Genomic DNA, 20,129 nt, shown 5'->3' with positions numbered 1-20,129 from the left:
AATCTGCAGCAGCAACAGCTCGAAACAAGAACAGAGGATATTTGCGTGATACAAGAGTCAAAACCTTCGGGAGATTATATAATGAATTTTCACCGACCAAAATACGTATCGTGCAAGAAAACGGAGTCCGGAGAGCACACGAGGTGCCCACGAGGTAGGGGGCGCGCCCAGTGGGGGAGGGCGCGCCCTCCACCCTCGTGGATCCCTCGTGTCCTTCCCGGACTACCTCTTATTTTTCTATTTTTCTAAATATTCCAAAACGGAGAAATATTGCCGTAAAAATTGTTTTGGAGTCGGTTTACTTACCGTACCACATACCTATTCCTTTTCGGAGTCTGAAACGTTCCGGAAAGTGTCCCTTATGTATTCCTCCGGGGTTACGGTTTCAATAACATTGGTTTCAACATTTATGGGATTACCTGAGATATAGTGTTTAATTCTTTGACCTTCACCACCTTCGGATTTGTGCCTTCGAAGTTGTTGATTTTTATGGCACCGGAACGATAGACCTCCTCGATAACGTAAGGGCCTTCCCATTTAGAGAGAAGTTTTCCTGCAAAAAATCTTAAACGAGAGTTGTATAGCAATACATAATCACCTACATTAAACTCACGCTTTTGTATCCTTTTGTCATGCCATCTTTTAACTTTTTCTTTAAACAATTTGGCATTTTCATAAGCTTGGGTTCTCCATTCATCAAGTGAGCTAATATCAAATAACCTCTTCTCACCGGCAAGTTTGAAATCATAGTTGAGCTCTTTAATAGCCCAATATGCCTTATGTTCTAGTTCGAGAGGTAAGTGACATGCTTTTCCATAAACCATTTTATACGGAGACATACCCATAGGATTTTTATATGCAGTTCTATAGGCCCATAATGCATCATCAAGTTTCTTGGACCAATTCTTTCTAGACATATTGACAGTTTTTGCAAAATTAATTTGAGCTCTCTATTACTCAATTCTACTTGACCACTAGACTGTGGGTGATAAGGAGATGCAATTCTATGATTAACATCATACTTAGCAAGCATTTTACGGAAAGCACCATGAATAAAATGTGAACCACCATCAGTCATCAAATATCCAGGGACTCCAAACCTCGGAAAAATAACTTCTTTAAGCATCTTAATAGAGGTGTTATGATCAGCACTACTAGTTGGAATAGCTTCTACCCACTTAGTAACGTAATCAACAGCAACTAAAATATGTGTGTAACCATTAGAGGCAGGAAAAGGTCCCATATAATCAAAGCCCCAAACATCAAAAGGTTCAATAATGAGTGAATAGTTCATAGGCATTTCTTGACGTCTACTAATATTACCAATTCTTTGACATTCATCACAACATAAGACAAACTTACGGGCATCCTTGAAGAGAGTAGGCCAATAAAAACCGGATTGCAATACCATATGTGCAGTTCTATCTCCAGCGTGGTGTCCTCCATAAGCTTCGGAGTGACACTTGCGTAGGATCTATTCCTGTTCATGCTCAGGTACACAACGTCTAATAACACCATCTACTCCTTCTTTATAAAGATGTGGGTCATCCCAAAAGTAATGTCTCAAATCATAGAAAAACTTTTTCTTTTGCTGGTATGTGAAACTAGGTGGTATAAATTTAGCCACGATATAATTAGCATAATCAACATACCACGGAGTACTACGAGAGGCATTTATGACGTTTAATTGCTCATCAGGAAAGCTATCATCAATAGGTAGTGGGTCATCAAGAACATTTTCTAACCTAGACAAGTTGTCTGCAACGGGGTTCTCAGCTCCTTTTCTATCAACAATATGCAAATCAAATTCTTGTAGCAAGAGAACCCATCTAATAAGTCTAGGTTTAGCATCTTTCTTTTCCATAAGATATTTAATAGCAGCATGATCAGCGTGAATAGTTACTTTAGAATCAACGATATAAGGTCTGAACTTATCGCAAGCAAATACAACTGCTAAGAATTCCTTTTCAGTAGTAGCATAATTTCTCTGAGCATTGTCTAGAGTTTTACTAGCATATTGAATAACATTTAATTTCTTATCAACTCTTTGCCCTAGAACAGCACGTACAGCATAATCACTAGCATCACACATGATTTCAAAGGGTAAATTCCAATCAGGTGGCTGGACAATAGGTGCAGAGATCAATGCTTTCTTAAGTATTTCAAATGCTTCTACACAATCATCATCGAAGACAAATGGTATATCTTTTTGTAATAAATTAGTCAGAGGCCGAGAAATTTTGAGAAGTCCTTAATGAACCTCCTATAAAAACAGACGTGACCAAGGAAACTTCTTATACCTTTGATGTCCTTGGGACATGGCATCTTTTCAATAGCATCAACCTTGGCTTTGTCAACCTCAATACCTCTTTCAGAAACTTTATGCCCCAAGACAATACCTTCATTAACCATAAAGTGGCACTTTTCCCAATTCAAGACAAGATTAGTTTCTTCACATCTCTACAAAACTCGATCAAGGTTGCTCAAGCAATCATCAAAAGAGGATCCATAAACGGAGAAGTCGTCCATGAAAACCTCACAAATCTTTTCACAAAAGTCAGAGAATATAGCCATCATGCATCTTTGAAAGGTAGCAGGTACATTACATAAACCAAAAGGCATATGTCTATAAGCAAAAGTACCAAAAGGGCAAGTAAAAGTAGTCTTTGATTGATCATTGGCTGACACACGTATTTGAGAGAAACCAGAATAACCATCTAGAAAGCAAAAATGTGTATGTTTGGATAATCTTTCTAGCATTTGATCGATAAAAGGTAAGGGGTAATGATCTTTCTTAGTAGCCTTATTTAATTTGCGGAAATCTATTACCATCCTATAACATGTAATAATTCTTTGCGGAATCAATTCATCTTTATCATTAGGAACGACGGTAATACCTCCCTTCTTAGGGACACAATGGACAGGACTTACCCACTGACTATCAGCAACGGGATAAATTATACCTGCCTCAAGGAGCTTTAGTATTTCCTTTCTTACCACTTCTTTCATCTTAGGATTCAGCCTTCGTTGATGATCATGAACTGGTTTGGCATCTTCTTCCAAATTTATTTTATGTTGACATAGAGTGGGACTAATGCCCTTAAGATTAGCAAGAGTATATCCAATAGCAGCACGGTGCTTCTTCCGAGTTTTCAATAATCTCTCTTCTTCATGCTCTGAAAGGTTAGCACTAATAATAACAGGATATATCTTCTTTTCATCAAGATGAGCATATTTAATAGTATTAGGCAACGGTTTAAGCTCAAACACGGGATCACCCTTGGGTGGAGGAGGATCCCCTAGGATTTCAACAGGCAAATTGTGTTTTAGGATAGGTTCCTGTTTAAAGAACACTTCATCTATTTCCATTCTTTCATTCATAAACATATCATTTTCTTGGTCTAGCAAATATTGTTCTAAAGGATCACTAGGAGGCACGACAATAGAAGCAAGACCAATAATTTCATCCTTACTAGGTAATTCCTCTTCACGGTGTTATCTACGAAATTTAGAAAAATTAAACTCATGAGACATATCACCTAGACCAATAGTAACAACATCCTTTTCGCAGTCTATCCTAGCATTAACAGTGTTCAAGAAGGGTCTACCAAATATAATGGGACAAAAGCTATCTTGTGGGGAACCAAGAACAAGAAAATCAGCAGGTTATTTAGTTTTCCCACACAAGACTTCAACATCTCTAACAATTCCCATTGGTGAAATAGTATCTCTATTGGCAAGTTTAATTGTGACATCAATATCTTCTAACTTAGTAGGTGCAATATCATGCTTAATTTCTTTGTATAAGCCAATAGGTATTGCACTAGCACTAGCACCCATATCACATAAGCCATGATAACAATGATCTCCTATTTTAACAGAAATAACAGGCGTGCCTACCACAGGTCTATGTTTATCTTTAGCACAAGGTTTGGCAATTCTAGCAGTTTCATCATGGAAATGAATAACATGCCCATCAATATTATCAGACAAGAGATCTTTAAAAATAGCAATATTAGGCTCAACTTTAATTTGCTCAGGAGGTGTATAAGTTATAATATTGCTTTTACGAACCACCGTTGAAGTTTTAGCATGATCCTTTATTCTAACAGGGAAAGGTGGTTTCTCAACATAAGAAGTAGGAACAACAGGATCATTATAAGTGATAGCCTTTTCTTCAACTTTAATAGGTGCAACTACTTTTACTTCTATGGGAGGATGATATTTAAACCACTTCTCCTTGGGGAGATCAACATAAGTAGCAAAAGATTCACAAAAAGAAGCTATTATCTCAGAGTCAAGTCCATATTTAGTGCTAAATTTACGGAAAACATCGGTATCCATAAAAGATTTAACACAATCAAACTTAGGTGTCATACCTGACTCCTTACCTTCGTCGAGATCCCAATCTTCAGAGTTGTGTTTAATTCTATCCAATAAATTCCATTTGAATTCAATAGTCTTCATCATAAAAGAGCTAGCACAAGAAGTATCGAGCATGGTGCGATTGTTATCAGAAAGCCGAGCATAAAAACTTTGAATAATTATTTCTCTTGAGAGCTCATGATTGGGGCATGAATATAACATTGATTTAAGCCTCCCCCAAGCTTGAGTGATGCTTTCTCCTTCGCGAGGCCAAAAATTATATATATAATTGCGATCACGATGAACAAGATGCATAGGATAAAATTTCTGATGAAATTCCAATTTCAATCGTTTGTAGTTCCATGATCCCGTATCATCACATAGCCTATACCATGTCGATGCGTCTCCCTTAAAAGATAAAGGGAAGACCTTCCTCTTAATAACATCATCGGGCACACCTGCAAGCTTAAATAATCCACAAACTTCATCCACATATATTAGGTGCTCACCAGGATGCTTTGTTCCATCTCCTGCAAAAGGATTAGCTAGCAGTTTTTCTAACATACCCGAAGGAATCTCGAAGTGAACATTTTCATTCTCATTTTCATTTTCAGTAGGTTCAGTAGGTTGAGGAGCAACTCTTTGCTCTACTGGTCGGGGTGAAGATACCCTGAACAAGCCCCTCAGAGGATTACTTTCCATAGTAACAAGTGACAGTAAATTTCAGCACACTATATAAATTTTTTCCTTACCAAATTCCACCTACCAAAGGCGCTTCACTCCCCGGCAACGACGCCAAAAAAGAGTCTTGATGACCCACAAGTATAGGGGATTTATCGTATTCCTTTCAATAAGTAAGAGTGTCGAACCCAACGAGGAGCAGAAGGAAATGATAAGCGGTTTTCAGCAAGGTATTCTCTGCAAGTATTGAAATAAGTGGTAACAGATAGTTTTGTGATAGGATAATTTGTAACGAGCAACAAGTAACAAAAGTAAATAAAGTGCAGCAAGGTGGCCCAATCCTTTTTGTATCAAAGGACAAGCCTGGACAAACTCTTATATAGAGAAAAGCGCTCCCGAGGACACATGGGAATTATCGTCAAGCTAGTTTTCATCACGTTCATATGGTTCACGTTTGGTACTTTGATAATTTGATATGTGGGTGGACGGTGCTTGGGTGCTATTCTTACTTGAACAAGCATCCCACTTATGATTAACCTCTATTGCGAGCATCCGCAACTACAACAAAAGTATTAAGGTAAACCTAACCATAGCATGAAACATATGGATCCAAATCAGCCCCTTACGAAGCAACGCATAAACTAGGGTTTAAGCTTCTGTCACTCTAGCAACCCATCATCTACTTATTACTTCCCAATGCCTTCCTCTAGGCCCAAATAATAATGAAGTGTAATGTAGTCGACGTTCACATAACACCACTAGAGGCTAGACAACATACATCTCATCAAAATATCTAACGAATGCCAAATTCACATGACTACTAATAGCAAGACTTCTCCCATGTCCTCAGGAACAAACGTAACTACTCACAAAGCATATTCATGTTCATTATCAGAGGAGTTTTAATATGCATATAGGATCTGAACATATGATCTTCCACCAAATAAACCAACTAGCATCAACTACAAGGAGTAATCAACACTACTAGCAACCTACTAGTACCAATCCCGGACTTGGAGACAAGAATTGGATACAAGAGATGAACTAGGGTATTGAGAGGAGATGGTGCTTGTGAAGATGTTGATGGAGATTGCCCTCTCCCGATGAGAGGAGCGTTGGTGATGACGATGGCGATGATTTCCCCCTCCCGGAGGGAAGTGTCCCCGGCAGAACAGCTCTGCCGGAGCCCTAGATTGGTTCCGCCAAGGTTCCGCCTCGTGGCGGCGGAGTCTCGTCCCGAAAGGTTGCTTCTGATTTTTTCCTCGACGAAAGACTTCATATAGCAGATGATGGCCACCGGAGAGCCAACAGGGGGCCCACGAGGCAGGGGGCGCCCCCCACCCTCGTGGACAGGTGGTGGCCCCCCGACGTATTTCTTCCGCTCAGTATTTTTTATTATTTCCAAAAATGACTTTCATGGAGTTTCAGGACTTTTAGAGTTGTGCAGAGTAGGTCTCTAATATTTGCTCCTTTTGCAGCCCAGAATCCCAGCTGCCGGCATTCTCCGTCCTTATGTAAACCTTGCAAAATAAGAGAGAATAGGCATAAGTATTGTGACATAACGTGTAATAACAGCCCATAGTGCGATAAATATCGATATAAAAGCATGATGCAAAATTGACGTATCACCGAACGATGTGAAAATAATAATAGTGCAAGAGTGTCGTGGACTAAGCTGGAATCGGCAAACATTTTATTCAACAGGAGAAGACAAGGTAAAATGTGATCTTTATTAGATCAACAATTATTCATATGAGAGCCACTCAACATTTTCATCGTGGTCTTCTCCTTGGTACAACTCGAATAAAAAGAAAAGAAATTCAGAGAAACACACTGAAATATTTTTGGAGTTTTTTGGTTTTCTTGAACAAGCAAATAAAAGGGAAAAGCAAAAACGAGAAAAACTATTTACATGGGAAAGCTCACAACAAGCAAAAGAAGAACAAGGAAATCTTTTTGGATTTTCTTTTTAAATATTACTACTAAGCATGCATAGAAAGTAGACTAGCTACAACTAATTTTTTTTGGTTTTTATAAAAAATTTCAAACACACAAGAAGAAAGCAACAAAATAAATCTAAGCATGGATGATACAATGAAAAAGTGTGAACACCGACTAATGGAATAAGTGGACGTGAATGTAGAGTCGGTGGAAACACATACTCCCCCAAACTTAGGCTTTTGGCCTAACTTGGTAGTCGATCAATAGCCTGGATAGTAGTTGGCGTAGTAGCTCACAGAGGCTCTCGGTGCGGATGCCTCGGCCCGCCGTGCTGCCTCCACTGCCGCGTTGTGAGCTCGGGCCTCGCTCTCAAGAACAAAATATCTTCCTTTGCTGTGATAGTCAAAAAGAGCAGGCACAGGCAAATATGTGTGCACAATAGATTTTTGGTTAAACAATAGATTATAAGTGAAGTTATCAATCTTTCCTTTGAGAATCTTATGATCTTTTAAGGTGTCAAAATCTAAATACTGCGTGGGTAGGATAGGATGGAAGGGCAAAGGTGAAACACCCAGCCCTCCTGCTAAACGCGTGGCATATATTCCACCATAGAAGTAGCCACTGTTAGCGTTGTGCTGAAGTCTGCGTGCAACAATCTCTCCAAGATTATAATTCCTTTCACCGGTAAGAGCGGTGCGTATGAGGCTCAAGTATGGAGCACAAAGTGTACTACAGTCTTGCTTGTCTACTATACAATTCCTGTTAAATAATGCAAAGTACTGAATTGCGGGAAAATGAATGCTCTTTATTCTACCTTGTGTCACTCCCCTCGTCTCACCGCAGCAAAGACTAGTTAAGAACGATTGGTACTCATCCCTTGACGGTTCGTCAAGCGAACCCCAGAACGGGAGTTTGCTGTGGTAAGAAAAATTCTCTAGTGAGATGGTAAATGGATTATCATAAAGCATAAACGACACCCTAGACTCACGGGGAAGAAATTTAAATCCTTTGATAAATGATTCAGTGAGAAGGTGGCGTTGCTCGCACTTATCTGAAATGTAGGGACGGAGACCGGCATTGTGAACATATTGCTCAAATTCCTCCTTAATGCCCACACGCGTTATATACTCATCACAAGGCCATAAGCATGTTTTGGTGGCGGCATCTCGAGTGGAACTTTCACTTGGTTCAACATATGACCGGCGAGCGGAGCTGTCACTAGAAGATGCCCCCGAGGATCGCCTCCTCGAAGAACTCCTTCCAAAAAGGTTCATCATGTTTGTGTACAATATTCTGAAAATTTCTGAGTGACACAAATTTACCAACAAAACTTTGCAAAATTCATAGCAACTACTCATAGGGATACATAGAGGCCATAGCAAGCATCCGAACTACTTAGAAGTCTAAGAATTCAACATGCAAGCTCATGTAGAACAGCACCAAGAGTGGCTAATTATTCAAAATATAAACCACAAAAACAAAAACTAATTGGACAAGCGGTGGAGTCACATACCAAACAACAATCCCCCGAAACAGTTTCGGAAACGGAGCTTCGAGCAAAGAGATCGAAATCCGCGGGTTTGAGAGCAAGAACACGGGAGAGAGAGCAATGGAGATTTTTTTTCCGGATGTGAGTGATGATGTGGTGTGATGAGATACGTGAGGGGGCCCACGTGGGGACCACAACCCACCAGGGCGCGCCTGGGGGTCCTGGCGCGCCCAGGTGGGTTGTGCGCACCTAGTGCACCTCCCTCTGATGTTATTTGCACCAAAAATTCAGAAATATTCATAAAAAAGATCGTATTAAATTTTCAGGGCATTCTGAGAACTTTTATTTTTGGGTAATTTTTTTTATTGCACGAAAATTCAGAAAACAGATAAAGCATGGCATTTTATTTTATTTAACTAATAAAAACAGAAAACAAAGAGTAAGGACAGAAGGTAGTGCTTACTAAATTCATCAACTTCATACCGCTCAAAAATGTTCCATTAATAAGGTTGATCAGGTCTTATTAACAACCACTTTCGATTAGCATGAAACCGAAGAACTTTCGTAAATCACTAAGTTACCTCAATGGGGATATGCATTTCCCCAAATAAGCATTTCATATTTCTTTTTGATAGTAGGTAGAGGTATTTGAAAACTTCCAATAGTGATTGTCGGAGATTTTTCAATAACATTAATACCATTCACTTGGAATTGTTTTTTCGGAAAGTGCACCGTATGCTCATTACCATTGATATGAAAAGTTACCTTGCTTTTATTGCAATCAATAACAGCCCCTGCAGTATTCAAGAAAGGTCTACCAAGGATAATTGACATGTTGTCGTCCTCGGGCATCTCAAGTATAACAAAGTCAGACAAAATAGTAACATTAGCAACAACAACGGGCACATCCTCACAAATACCGATAGGTATGGCAGTTGATTTGTCAGCCATTTGCGAAGATATTTCAGTAGGTGTGAGTTTAATCAAATCAAGTCTTTTATATAAAGAGAAAGGCATAACACTAACACCACCTCCTAAATCACACAAAGCAGTTTTCACATAATTCTTTTTGATAGAGCAAGGTATAGTTGGTATTCCCGGATCTCCAAGTTTTTTAGGTACTCCTTCTTTAAAAGTATAATTAGCAAGCATAGTGGAGATTTCAGCTTCCAGTATTTTTCTCTTATTTGTGATGATGTCTTTCATATACTTTGCATAAGGAGGCATATTCAAGATATCAGTCAAGCAAGTACGCAAAAAGACTGGCCTCAACATTTCAGCAAAGCATTCAAATTCTTCATTGTCTTTCTTTTTAGTTGACTTGGGTGCAAAAGGCATAGGTTTTTGAACCCATGGTTCTCTTTCTTTACCGTGTTTTCTAGCAATGAAATCTCTTTTATCATACCTCTTATTCTTAGGTTGTGGGTTATCAAGATCAACAGGTGTTTCTATGTCACCATCATTGTCTGGTTCTTTTTAATTATTTGGTTGAGAGTCTTCATGAACCTCATCATTATCTTTTTCGTTATCACTACGTGAGTGTTCATTACCAGACCGGGTTTCAGCATCAGAGATAGAAGTTCCATTATCATTATCAGGAGGTTTTTCTATTTCAGGTTCACTAGAAGTATGCAAAGTCCTATCATTTTTCTTCTTCTTTTTCTTTCTAGAAGGACTAGATGCATCAATGTTAACTCTTTGTGAATCTTGTTCAATTCTTTTAGGGTATCCCTCAGGATAAAGTGGTTCCTGATTCATTTTACCTCCTCTAGTTGCAACTCTAACAACAAAGACATGTATTATTATTCATTTCATCAAGCAATTCTCTTTGAGATTTAGCAACTTGTTCTAATTGAGTTTGAACCATAGAAGCATGCTTTCCAACACCTCTAACATCATTTGAGATTCTAAATAACAAGTCACTCAAGCGAGCAATCATATCGGAATTGTATTTCAATCGTTTCATAACATTTGCATTGAAGTGATCTTGTTTTCTAATGTAGTTTTCAAACTCATAAAAGCATTGGCTAGGGTGCACTCGTACGCGTTGGTCCTAAACAAACGGTTTTAAATCCTTTCCGCGACGGCATTTGGAACCATCGCCAAGTGAGTGTGGGCGATAGGGAGGTCCTTCCCACACGACCCATAAACCGTCGGGAATATGCCCTCCTGGCACACACGTTCGGCAAAATGAGGTCGTGTGCGACCGGCGAGCGCTCAAATACGGAAATACATATAGTAGAGCTAAAAAAATACAATTATACGGCAAAATTGTTTCTGGTCGCAAGTACATTCCACACAGTCAGTCCCCGCTAAACGATTCCGTTCGTATGTACATCCACACAGTCGCTCCAAGGAAAATGTTTCCGTTCACAGGTACATCACACACAATTTTTCCCGTTAAATCATTTGCGTTATTGAATGTATCACACACGGTCCATAGAAGAAACTGTTTGGCAAAGGTTGTCCATGACACACAGTTTTTATGTGGTAAACGTTTGCACAAGGTGGCCTAACACAAACAGTTTTCAAGAGAAAGTCGTGTGTGATTGTTCATTGATCGAACACGGTTTATTCCTAGAAACTGTGTGCGTTGCGTGAGATCATCACCCATGGTATTTTTTCAACAATTGTTTAAAATAGCAAAACCCAATTAGCAGGCTAATTATCCGATTATTCATAATCCATTTATTAATCTAATTGACATTTCATATTAAGCACATAATATATTTCATTTCCATATTAAGGAAGCAGAATTTCATAATTGAAATAGCTTCAGCACTCAGCTACCCCATTACACAATTGCACCAGCAGCAAGTTCCACATGCAACACGTAGAACCTTTCGAAATTAGCATCATAGACGGTATATAGACAGATGCATCTCATGTGGAAAACTGCTGAAGCGGAAGGCGAATATTGAGCCTTCATTCATGTTGAAGGTCTTTGCAACTTTAGGCCAGTGCCTGTGGATGATTGACCATCCATCCTTCGTCCTCTTCAGGAACACTTCAATATTGGACCGTGGGTGTTGTATGAAAACCTTCCTCGCCTCCTGACCATAGAGGTGGTTTGAGAGGTAATCATAAGTGAACTGCTTTGGAAAGCCCTGAAAACAAGGATGTGCATAAATATCTTCTCTATATTGGAAATGGGGCAAAGGAATAAAAAAGGCAAGGTATAATAGTTAGTACCATCTTGTAGTGAACTGATGTCTTCTTCATTGTGCAGACAAAGATCTTGTTGTTTTTTGTCGCTAATTTCTTTATCCTAACAATCTTTCTGAGTTTCTTGATTTGATTGATATTCATGGACAACTCATTTTCCCATATGCAAAAAGGGTCGCACAGTGGGTCAAAACCTCTGACAGCAGGACCTACATGTGCAAGACTAAATTGTTAAAAACCAAAATATTAGAATGGTTCCTGCAATTGCACAATAATGTGCTATTAGACAATGGACCATGCACGTGCTAAACTCGATTGTAAACCTCAGTGCTTCCCATTGTTTCCCTGCAACACATATAAGGTAGTTAGTCATCAGGTTAAGTAAGGGTTCGCATGCTATGAGTAAAATATGTTGATGAAAAATAAGCACATTGCAGATTCATCAGATTAATTCAAGCCACACGGAAAACCCATTTACCCAAACCAAGCATGATCAAGAACTAGGAAATATAACACTTGTATATGTTTCTCATGTATTAAGTGCAGCCAAATTCGATTTATTCCTCACATGCACAACAATACAAAATTCCACCGATAACAATTGGACATCGCATTGCAGAATTGAACCAAGCAGTTAACTAAACACCACAACAAATGAACCAAACATTAACTTAGCACCACATTGCACAATATAACATACTCCTAATAGAAGATCGGAGAGTTAACCAAACAGTTAACTACAGTCAATTGTAGCAATTCTATTTGTTTCTCATGTATTTACTACAGCCAAATTCAATTTATTCCTCACATGGTATACAATAACAGAATGCACCCACAATTTTGTAAAGATAAATTCGATTTATTTCTCACATGGAAGACAATACAAAATTGCAGCCAGAAGAATTGAACATCACATTTGCAGAATTGAACCAAACAGTTAACTGAAGGCGACAACTAATTAACAAAACAGTTAATAAGTGAGCACCACACTGCACGACAAATAGAACATATACACTAGAGCAACAGATTGCATGGTAAAATTAGATAGCACAATTCACTAGAATTTGTGAAGGAAAGTCAGGAGCAGCACACGCAACGGGTAAACCGAGCATGCTTAACCGGCGTAGCTAGCAAATGGCAAGGTGCTCCTTCAAGATCTGGGGGTCGGCACGAATGGCAGCCATCACGACCTCATCCGCGCGTGCGGCCATGATTTGCTTCTCCACTGCCAAATGCTCCTTGAGGTCCTGGCTATACTGCCCACACCATGGCTTAGGCCGGCGCTTATTTGGTGGAGCGGTCGGTGATTTGGGTGGAAGGTGTCACGCTCGTGCCGGCGGTTGGGGCATGTGGGATGTGGAAGGAGGAGAAGGATGGGGTCGGGTGTGGATTACCTGCCTGGATAGAGGAGGCTGAGCAGCATGAAGGAGGGTCGCCGGTGAGGAGGCGGCAGCGCTGCAAGCAAGGAGTGAAGGTTTCAACTTGGAAAGGAAGACGGAAAGAGGGGAAATGTGGCTTTTGGTAAGGGGGAGGGGGCGGGGAGGTAGATATTTCCGCAGAAGCCGAAAATTTGGAATCGCTTCAGCCAAAAAGCTGGCGCGCAAAGAGTCATCAGACACGATCCCTTATTCAGAACTGTGTACGATATGTGGACATCACAAACGATTCAGATAGCTTAACCCATGTGTGTTGAGTTTGAACGTCAAAAGTTTTGGTTCGAATTTCCATGGTTACAGTGGTCATCCACGTCGCTGCATAATTTGGGTACACAAAGGAGACTACAGCACACCCACACTTCTTAATCGAGCAAGTTCAGTAATTAAACAGAGCTAGCTGACCTAAACATTACTCTAACAAATTAAAGACCAGCGCTCTTAATTAAACAAAACAAAGAGTACTACTACGGTTGGTGCTCGTCGATCTCCGTCGCCGCCTCCATGTCCAGCTCGCGCCCGACGGTCTCCTGGGGAAGGGGCTCCATGGCATCCATCGCACCATACTCGGCAAGCATCTCGCCATCCGTGTCCGCCATCGCTTTGGAAAAGGCCACCACGAGCTGGGCGTGGGCGGACGCAATCTGGACTTGGACGGGCTCCGTCGTCGCAAGGTATGCGGCGGAGGAACGGACGGCTGCTCGAACGCTCTCGGTGATTGCCAGCTCTTCGGCCGTGGGTTGCCGTCCGTTGTTGGAGAAGCTTCGTTCGATTTGTGCGGTGACCGCCAGGAGCTGGGCGTGGGCGGCCTCGACATGGTCGTGGGCGGCCTCGACATGGTCGTGGGCGGCCTCTATCAGGGCTAAGGCCGCCACTGCGGAACGGACAACTGCTGTGCCACTCTCGCCAATTGCTATCCCCGAGGCAGATGTGGCTGCGGACACCTGAGAAGCAACAACGGCCGTTTGGGCTACCTTTGCCGCCCGGTCGCAAATTGCGGCCGCGCTCATGCACCTTGTTAGCACGCGCATGGCGGCTGCGGCCGCGCTCTCACCGGAGTGGGCCACCGAAGTTGCACACGGGTCCACGTGCCCATCTTTCACCGGCGACGATTGAACAGTGAAATGATATTTGAGGAGCGAGCTAGTGTGCTTGAGACGCCGGCTGTGGACTGTAGCCGACGTATCTTCTCGCGTAAGCCATAGGCGTACTATACACCGACGGTGCTCCAAGATATTTTGTACTACATCTCACGCGGTTGCTGATAATAAACTTGTTAGAAATATGCCCTAGAGGCAATAATAAATTGGTTATTATTATATTTCCTTGTTCATGATAATCGTTTATTATCCATGCTAAAATTGTATTGATAGGAAACTCAGACACATGTGTGGATACATAGACAACACCATGTCCCTAGTAAGCCTCTAGTTGACTAGCTCGTTGATCAATAGATGCTTACGGTTTCCTGACCATGGACATTGGATGTCGTTGATAACGGGATCACATCATTAGGAGAATGATGTGATGGACAAGACCCAATCCTAAGCCTAGCACAAGATCGTGTAGTTCGTCTTCTAAGAGCTTTTCTAATGTCAAGTATCATTTCCTTAGACCATTAGATTGTGCAACTCCCGGATACTGTAGGAATGCTTTGGGTGTACCAAACGTCACAACGTAACTGGGTGGCTATAAAGGTGCACTACAGGTATCTCCGAAAGTGTCTGTTGGGTTGGCACGAATCGAGACTGGGATTTGTCACTCCGTGTAAACGGAGAGGTATCTCTGGGCCCACTCGGTAGGACATCATCATAATGTGCACAATGTGACCAAGGAGTTCATCACGGGATGATGTGTTACGGAACGAGTAAAGAGACTTTCCGGTAACGAGATTGAACAAGGTATCGGGATACCGACGATCGAATCTCGGGCAAGTACTATACCGGTAGACAAAGGGAATTGTATACGGGATTGATTGAATCCCCGACATCGTGGTTCATCCGATGAGATCATCGTGGAACATGTGGGAGCCAACATGGGTATCCAGATCCCGCTGTTGGTTATTGGCCGGAGAACGTCTCGGTCATGTCTGCATGGTTCCCGAACCCGTAGGGTCTACACACTTAAGGTTCGATGACGCTAGGGTTATAGGGAATAGATATACATGGTTACCGAATGTTGTTCGGACTCCCGGATGAGATCCCGGACGTCACGAGGAGTTTCGGAATGGTCCGGAGGTAAAGATTTATATATGGGAAGTCCTGTTTTGGTCACCGGAAAAGTTTCGGGTGCTATCTGTAACGTACCGGGACCACCGGGAGGGTCCCGGGGGTCCACCAGGTGGGGCCACCGGCCCCAGAGGGCTGCGTGGGCCAAGTGTGGGAGGGGACCAGCCCGAGGTGAGCTGGTGCGCCCCCCCACCAGGGCCCAAGGCGCAGGGAAGGGGGAAAGGGGGAAACCCTAGGCTCAGATGGGCCTAAGGCCCACCTAGTGGTGCGCCCCCCTCTCTCCCCCCTTGGCCGCCCCTCCAAGTCCCATCTAGGGCTGGCCGCACCCCTTGGGGGAACCCTAGATGGGGGCGCAGCCCCTCCCCCTCCCCTATATATAGTGGGGGTTTTGGCGCTGCCAGATGAGATGAGTCTCCCTCTCTTTTTGGCGCAGCCCTACCCCTCTCCCTCCTCGTCTCTCGCAGTGCTTGGCGAAGCCCTGCTGGAGTGCCACGCTCCTCCATCACCACCATGCCGTTGTGCTGCTGCTGGACGGAGTCTTCCCCGACCTCTCCCTCTCTCCTTGCTGGATCAAGGCGTGGGAGACGTCACCGGGCTGCACGTGTGTTGAACGCGGAGGCGCCGTGGTTCGGCGCTTAGATCGGAATCAACTGCGATCTGAATCGCTACGAGTACGACTCCTTCATCCGCGTTCTTGCAACGCTTCCGCTTAGCGATCTACAATGGTATGTAGATGCACTCCGCTTCCCCTCGGTGCTAGATTACTCCATAGATTGATCTTGGTGATGCGTAGAATTTTTTTGAATTTCTGCTATGTTCCCCAATAGTGGTATCAGAGCTAGGTCTATGCGTAGTTTCTATGCACGAGTAGAACACAAAGTAGTTGTGGGCATCGATTTTGTCAATTTACTTGCCGTTACTAGTCTTATCTTGATTCGGCGGCATCGTGGGATGAAGCGGCCCGGACCGACCTTACACGTACACTTATGTGAGACAGGTTCCACCGACTGACATGCACTAGTTGCATAAGGTGGCTAGCGGGTGTCTGTCTCTCCCACTTTAGTCGGATCGGATTCGATGAAAAGGGTCCTTATGAAGGGTAAATAGAAATTGGCATATCACGTTGTGGCTTTTGCGTAGGTAAGAAACGTTCTTGCTAGAATCCCATAGCAGCCACGTAAAACATGCAACAACAATTAGAGGACGTCTAACTTGTTTTTGCAGGGTATGCTATGTGATGTGATATGGCCAAAAGGATGTGATGAATGATATATGTGATGTATGAGTTTGATCATGTTCTTGTAATAGGAATCACGACTTGCATGTCGATGAGTATGACAACCGGCATGAGCCATAGGAGTTGTCTTAATTTATTGTATGACCTGCGTGTCAATGAAAACGCCATGTAATTACTTTACTTTATTGCTAACCGTTAGCCATAGTAGTAGAAGTAATAGTTGGCGAGACAACTTCATGAAGACACGATGATGGAGATCATGGTGTCATGCCGGTGACGAAGGTGATCATGCCGCGCCTCGAAGATGGAGATCAAAGGCGCAAGATGATATTGGCCATATCACGTCACTTTATGATTTGCATGTGATGTTTGTCATGTTTACATCTTATTTGCTTAGAATGACGGTAGCATAAATAAGATAATCCCTCACTAAAATTTCAAGAGACGTGTTCCCCCTAACTGTGCACCGTTGCGAAGGTTCGTTGTTTCGAAGCACCACGTGATGATCGGGTGTGATAGATTCTAACGTTCGAATACAACGGGTGTTGACAAGCCTAGCATGTACAAACATGGCCTCGGAACACATGCGAAACACTTAGGTTGACTTGACGAGCCTAGCATGTACAGACATGGCCTCGGAACACAAGAGATCGAAAGGTCGAACATGAGTCGTATAGTAGATGCGATCAACATGGAGATGTTCACCGATGATGACTAGTCCGTCTCACGTGATGATCGGACACGGCCTAGTTTGACTCGGATCATGTATCACTTAGATGACGAGAGGGATGTCTATCTGAGTGGGAGTTCATTAAATAATCAGATGAACTTAATTATCATGAACATAGTCAAAAGGTCTTTGCAAATTATGTCATAGCTTACGCTTTAGTTCTACTGTTTAAGATATGTTCCTAGAGAAAACTTAGTTGAAAGTTGATAGTAGCAATTATGCGGACTGGGTCCGTAAACTGAGGATTGTCCTCATTGCTGCACAGAAGGCTTATGTCCTTAATGCACCGCTCGGTGTGCTGAACCTCGAGCGTCGTCTGTAGATGTTACGAAACATCTGACATACACGTTTTGATGACTACGTGATAGTTCAGTGTGTGATGCTAACAGTTTAAAATTGTGGCGACAAGACGGTTTTGAAATGTCGCAGAACATATGAGATGTTCCAAAGACTGAAATTGGGATTTCAGACTAATGCCCACGTCAAGAGGTATGAGACCTCTGACAAGTTTCTTAAGCCTGCAAACTAAGGGAGAAAAGCTCAATCATTGAGCATGTGCTCAGATTGTCTGAGTACTACAATCACTTGAATCGAGTGGGAGTTAATCTTCCAGATGAGATAGTGATGGTTCTCCATAGTCACTACCACCAAGCTATTAGAGCTTCGTGATGAACTATAACATATCAGGGATAGACATGATGATCCTTGAGCAACTCGCGATGTTTGACACCGCGAAAGTAGAAATCAAGAAGGAGCATCAATTGTTGATGGTTAGTAAAACCACTAGTTTCTAGAAGGGCAAGGGCAAAAGGGATACTTCATGAAACAGCAAATCATTTGCTGCTCTAGTGAAGAATCCCAAGGTTGAACCCAAACCGGAGACTAAGTGCTTCTGTAATGAGGGGAACGGTCACTGAAGCAGAACTACCCTAGATACTTGGTAGATGAGAAGGCAGGCAAGGTCGACAGAAGTATATTGGATATACATTATATGAATGTGTACTTTACTAGTACTCCTAGCAGCACTAGGGTATTAGATACCGGTTCGGTTGCTAAGTGTTAGTAACTCGAAATAAAAGCTGCGGAATAAACGGAGACTAGCTAAAGGTGAGATGACGATATGTGTTGGAAGTGTTTCCAAGGTTGATGTGATCAAGCATCGCATGCTCCCTCTACCATCGAGATTGGTGTTAAACCTAAATAATTGTTATTTGGTGTTTGCGTCGAGCATAAACATGATTGGATTATGTTTATCGCAATACGGTTATTCATTTAAGGAGAATAATGGTTACTCTGTTTATTTGAATAATACCTTCAATGGTCTTGCACCTAAAATGAATCTCGATCGCAGTGATACACATGTTCGTGCCAAAAGATATAAAATAGTAATGATAGTCCCACATACTTGTGGCACTGCCATTTGAGTCATATTGGTATAGAACGCATGAAGAAGCTCCATATAGATGGATCTTTGGACTCACTCGTTTTTGAAAAGATTGAGACATGCGAACCATGTCTATTGGTATATATGCATGAAGAAACTCCATGCAGATGGATCGTTTGGACTCACTTGATTTCGAATCACTTGAGACATGCAAATCATACCACATGGGCAAGATGACTGAAAGGCCTCGTTTTCAGTAAGATGGAACAAGAGAGCAACTTGTTGGAAGTAATACATTTGATGTATGCAGTCCAATGAGTGCTGAGGCACGTAGTGGATATCAATATGTTCTTACTTCACAGATGATTTGAGTAGATGCTAAGAATATTCACTTGATGAAACACAAGTCTGAATTATTGAAAGGTTCAAGTAATTTCAGAGTGAAGTTGAAGATCGTCGTGACAAGAGGATAAAATGTCTATGATATGATCATAGAGATATCTGAGTTACGAGTTTGGCACACAATTAAGACATTGTGGAAAGTGTTTCACAATTAATACCGCCTGGAACACCACAATGTGATGGTGTGTCCGAACATCATAACTGCACCCTATTGGATATGGTGCATACCATGATGTCTCTTTACCACTATCGTTTATGGGTTAGGCATTAGAGACAACCGCATTCACTTTAAATAGGGCACCACGCAATTCCGTTGAGACGACAACGTTTAGAGAAACCTAAGTTGTCATTTCTTAAAAATTTGGGGCTGCGATGCTTATGTGAAAAAGTTTCAGGCTGATAAGCTCGAACCCAAAGCGGATAAATGCATCTTCATAGAATACCCAAAACAGTTGGGTATACCTCCTGTTTCAGATCTGGAAGTAAACAGGTCCTTTCTCGAGAAAAAGTTTCTCTCGAAAGAATTGAGTGGGAGGATGGTGGAGACTTGATGAGGTTATTGAACCATGACTTCAACTAGTGTGTAGCAGGGCACAGGAAGTTGTTCCTATGGCACCTACACCAATTGAAGTGGAAGCTTATGATAGTGATCATGAAACTTCGGATCAAGTCACTACCAAACCTCGTAGGTCGATAAGGATGCGTACTACTTCAGAGTGGTACGTAATCCTGTCTTGGAAGTCATGTTGCTAGACAACAATGAACCTACGAGCTATGGAGAAGCGATGGTGGGCCCGGATTCCGACGAATGGCTCGAGGCCATGAAATCCGAGAGAGGATCCATGTATAAAAGCAAAGTATAGACTTTGGAAGAAATACTTGATAGTCGTAAGGCTGTTGGGTGCAGATGGATTTTAAAAGGAAGACAGACAATGATGGTAAGTGTCACCATTAAGAAAGCTCGGCTTGTCGTTAAGATGTTCTCCGACAAGTTCAAGGAGTTGACTACGATGAGATTTTTCTCACTCGTAGCGATGCTAAGAGTCTGTTGGAATTGTATTAGCAGTTACTGCA

This window comes from Aegilops tauschii, chromosome 7 (assembly GCF_002575655.3).
Source record: "Aegilops tauschii subsp. strangulata cultivar AL8/78 chromosome 7, Aet v6.0, whole genome shotgun sequence".
Lineage (NCBI taxonomy): Eukaryota > Viridiplantae > Streptophyta > Magnoliopsida > Poales > Poaceae > Aegilops > Aegilops tauschii.
This window is presented reverse-complemented; position numbering follows the sequence as displayed.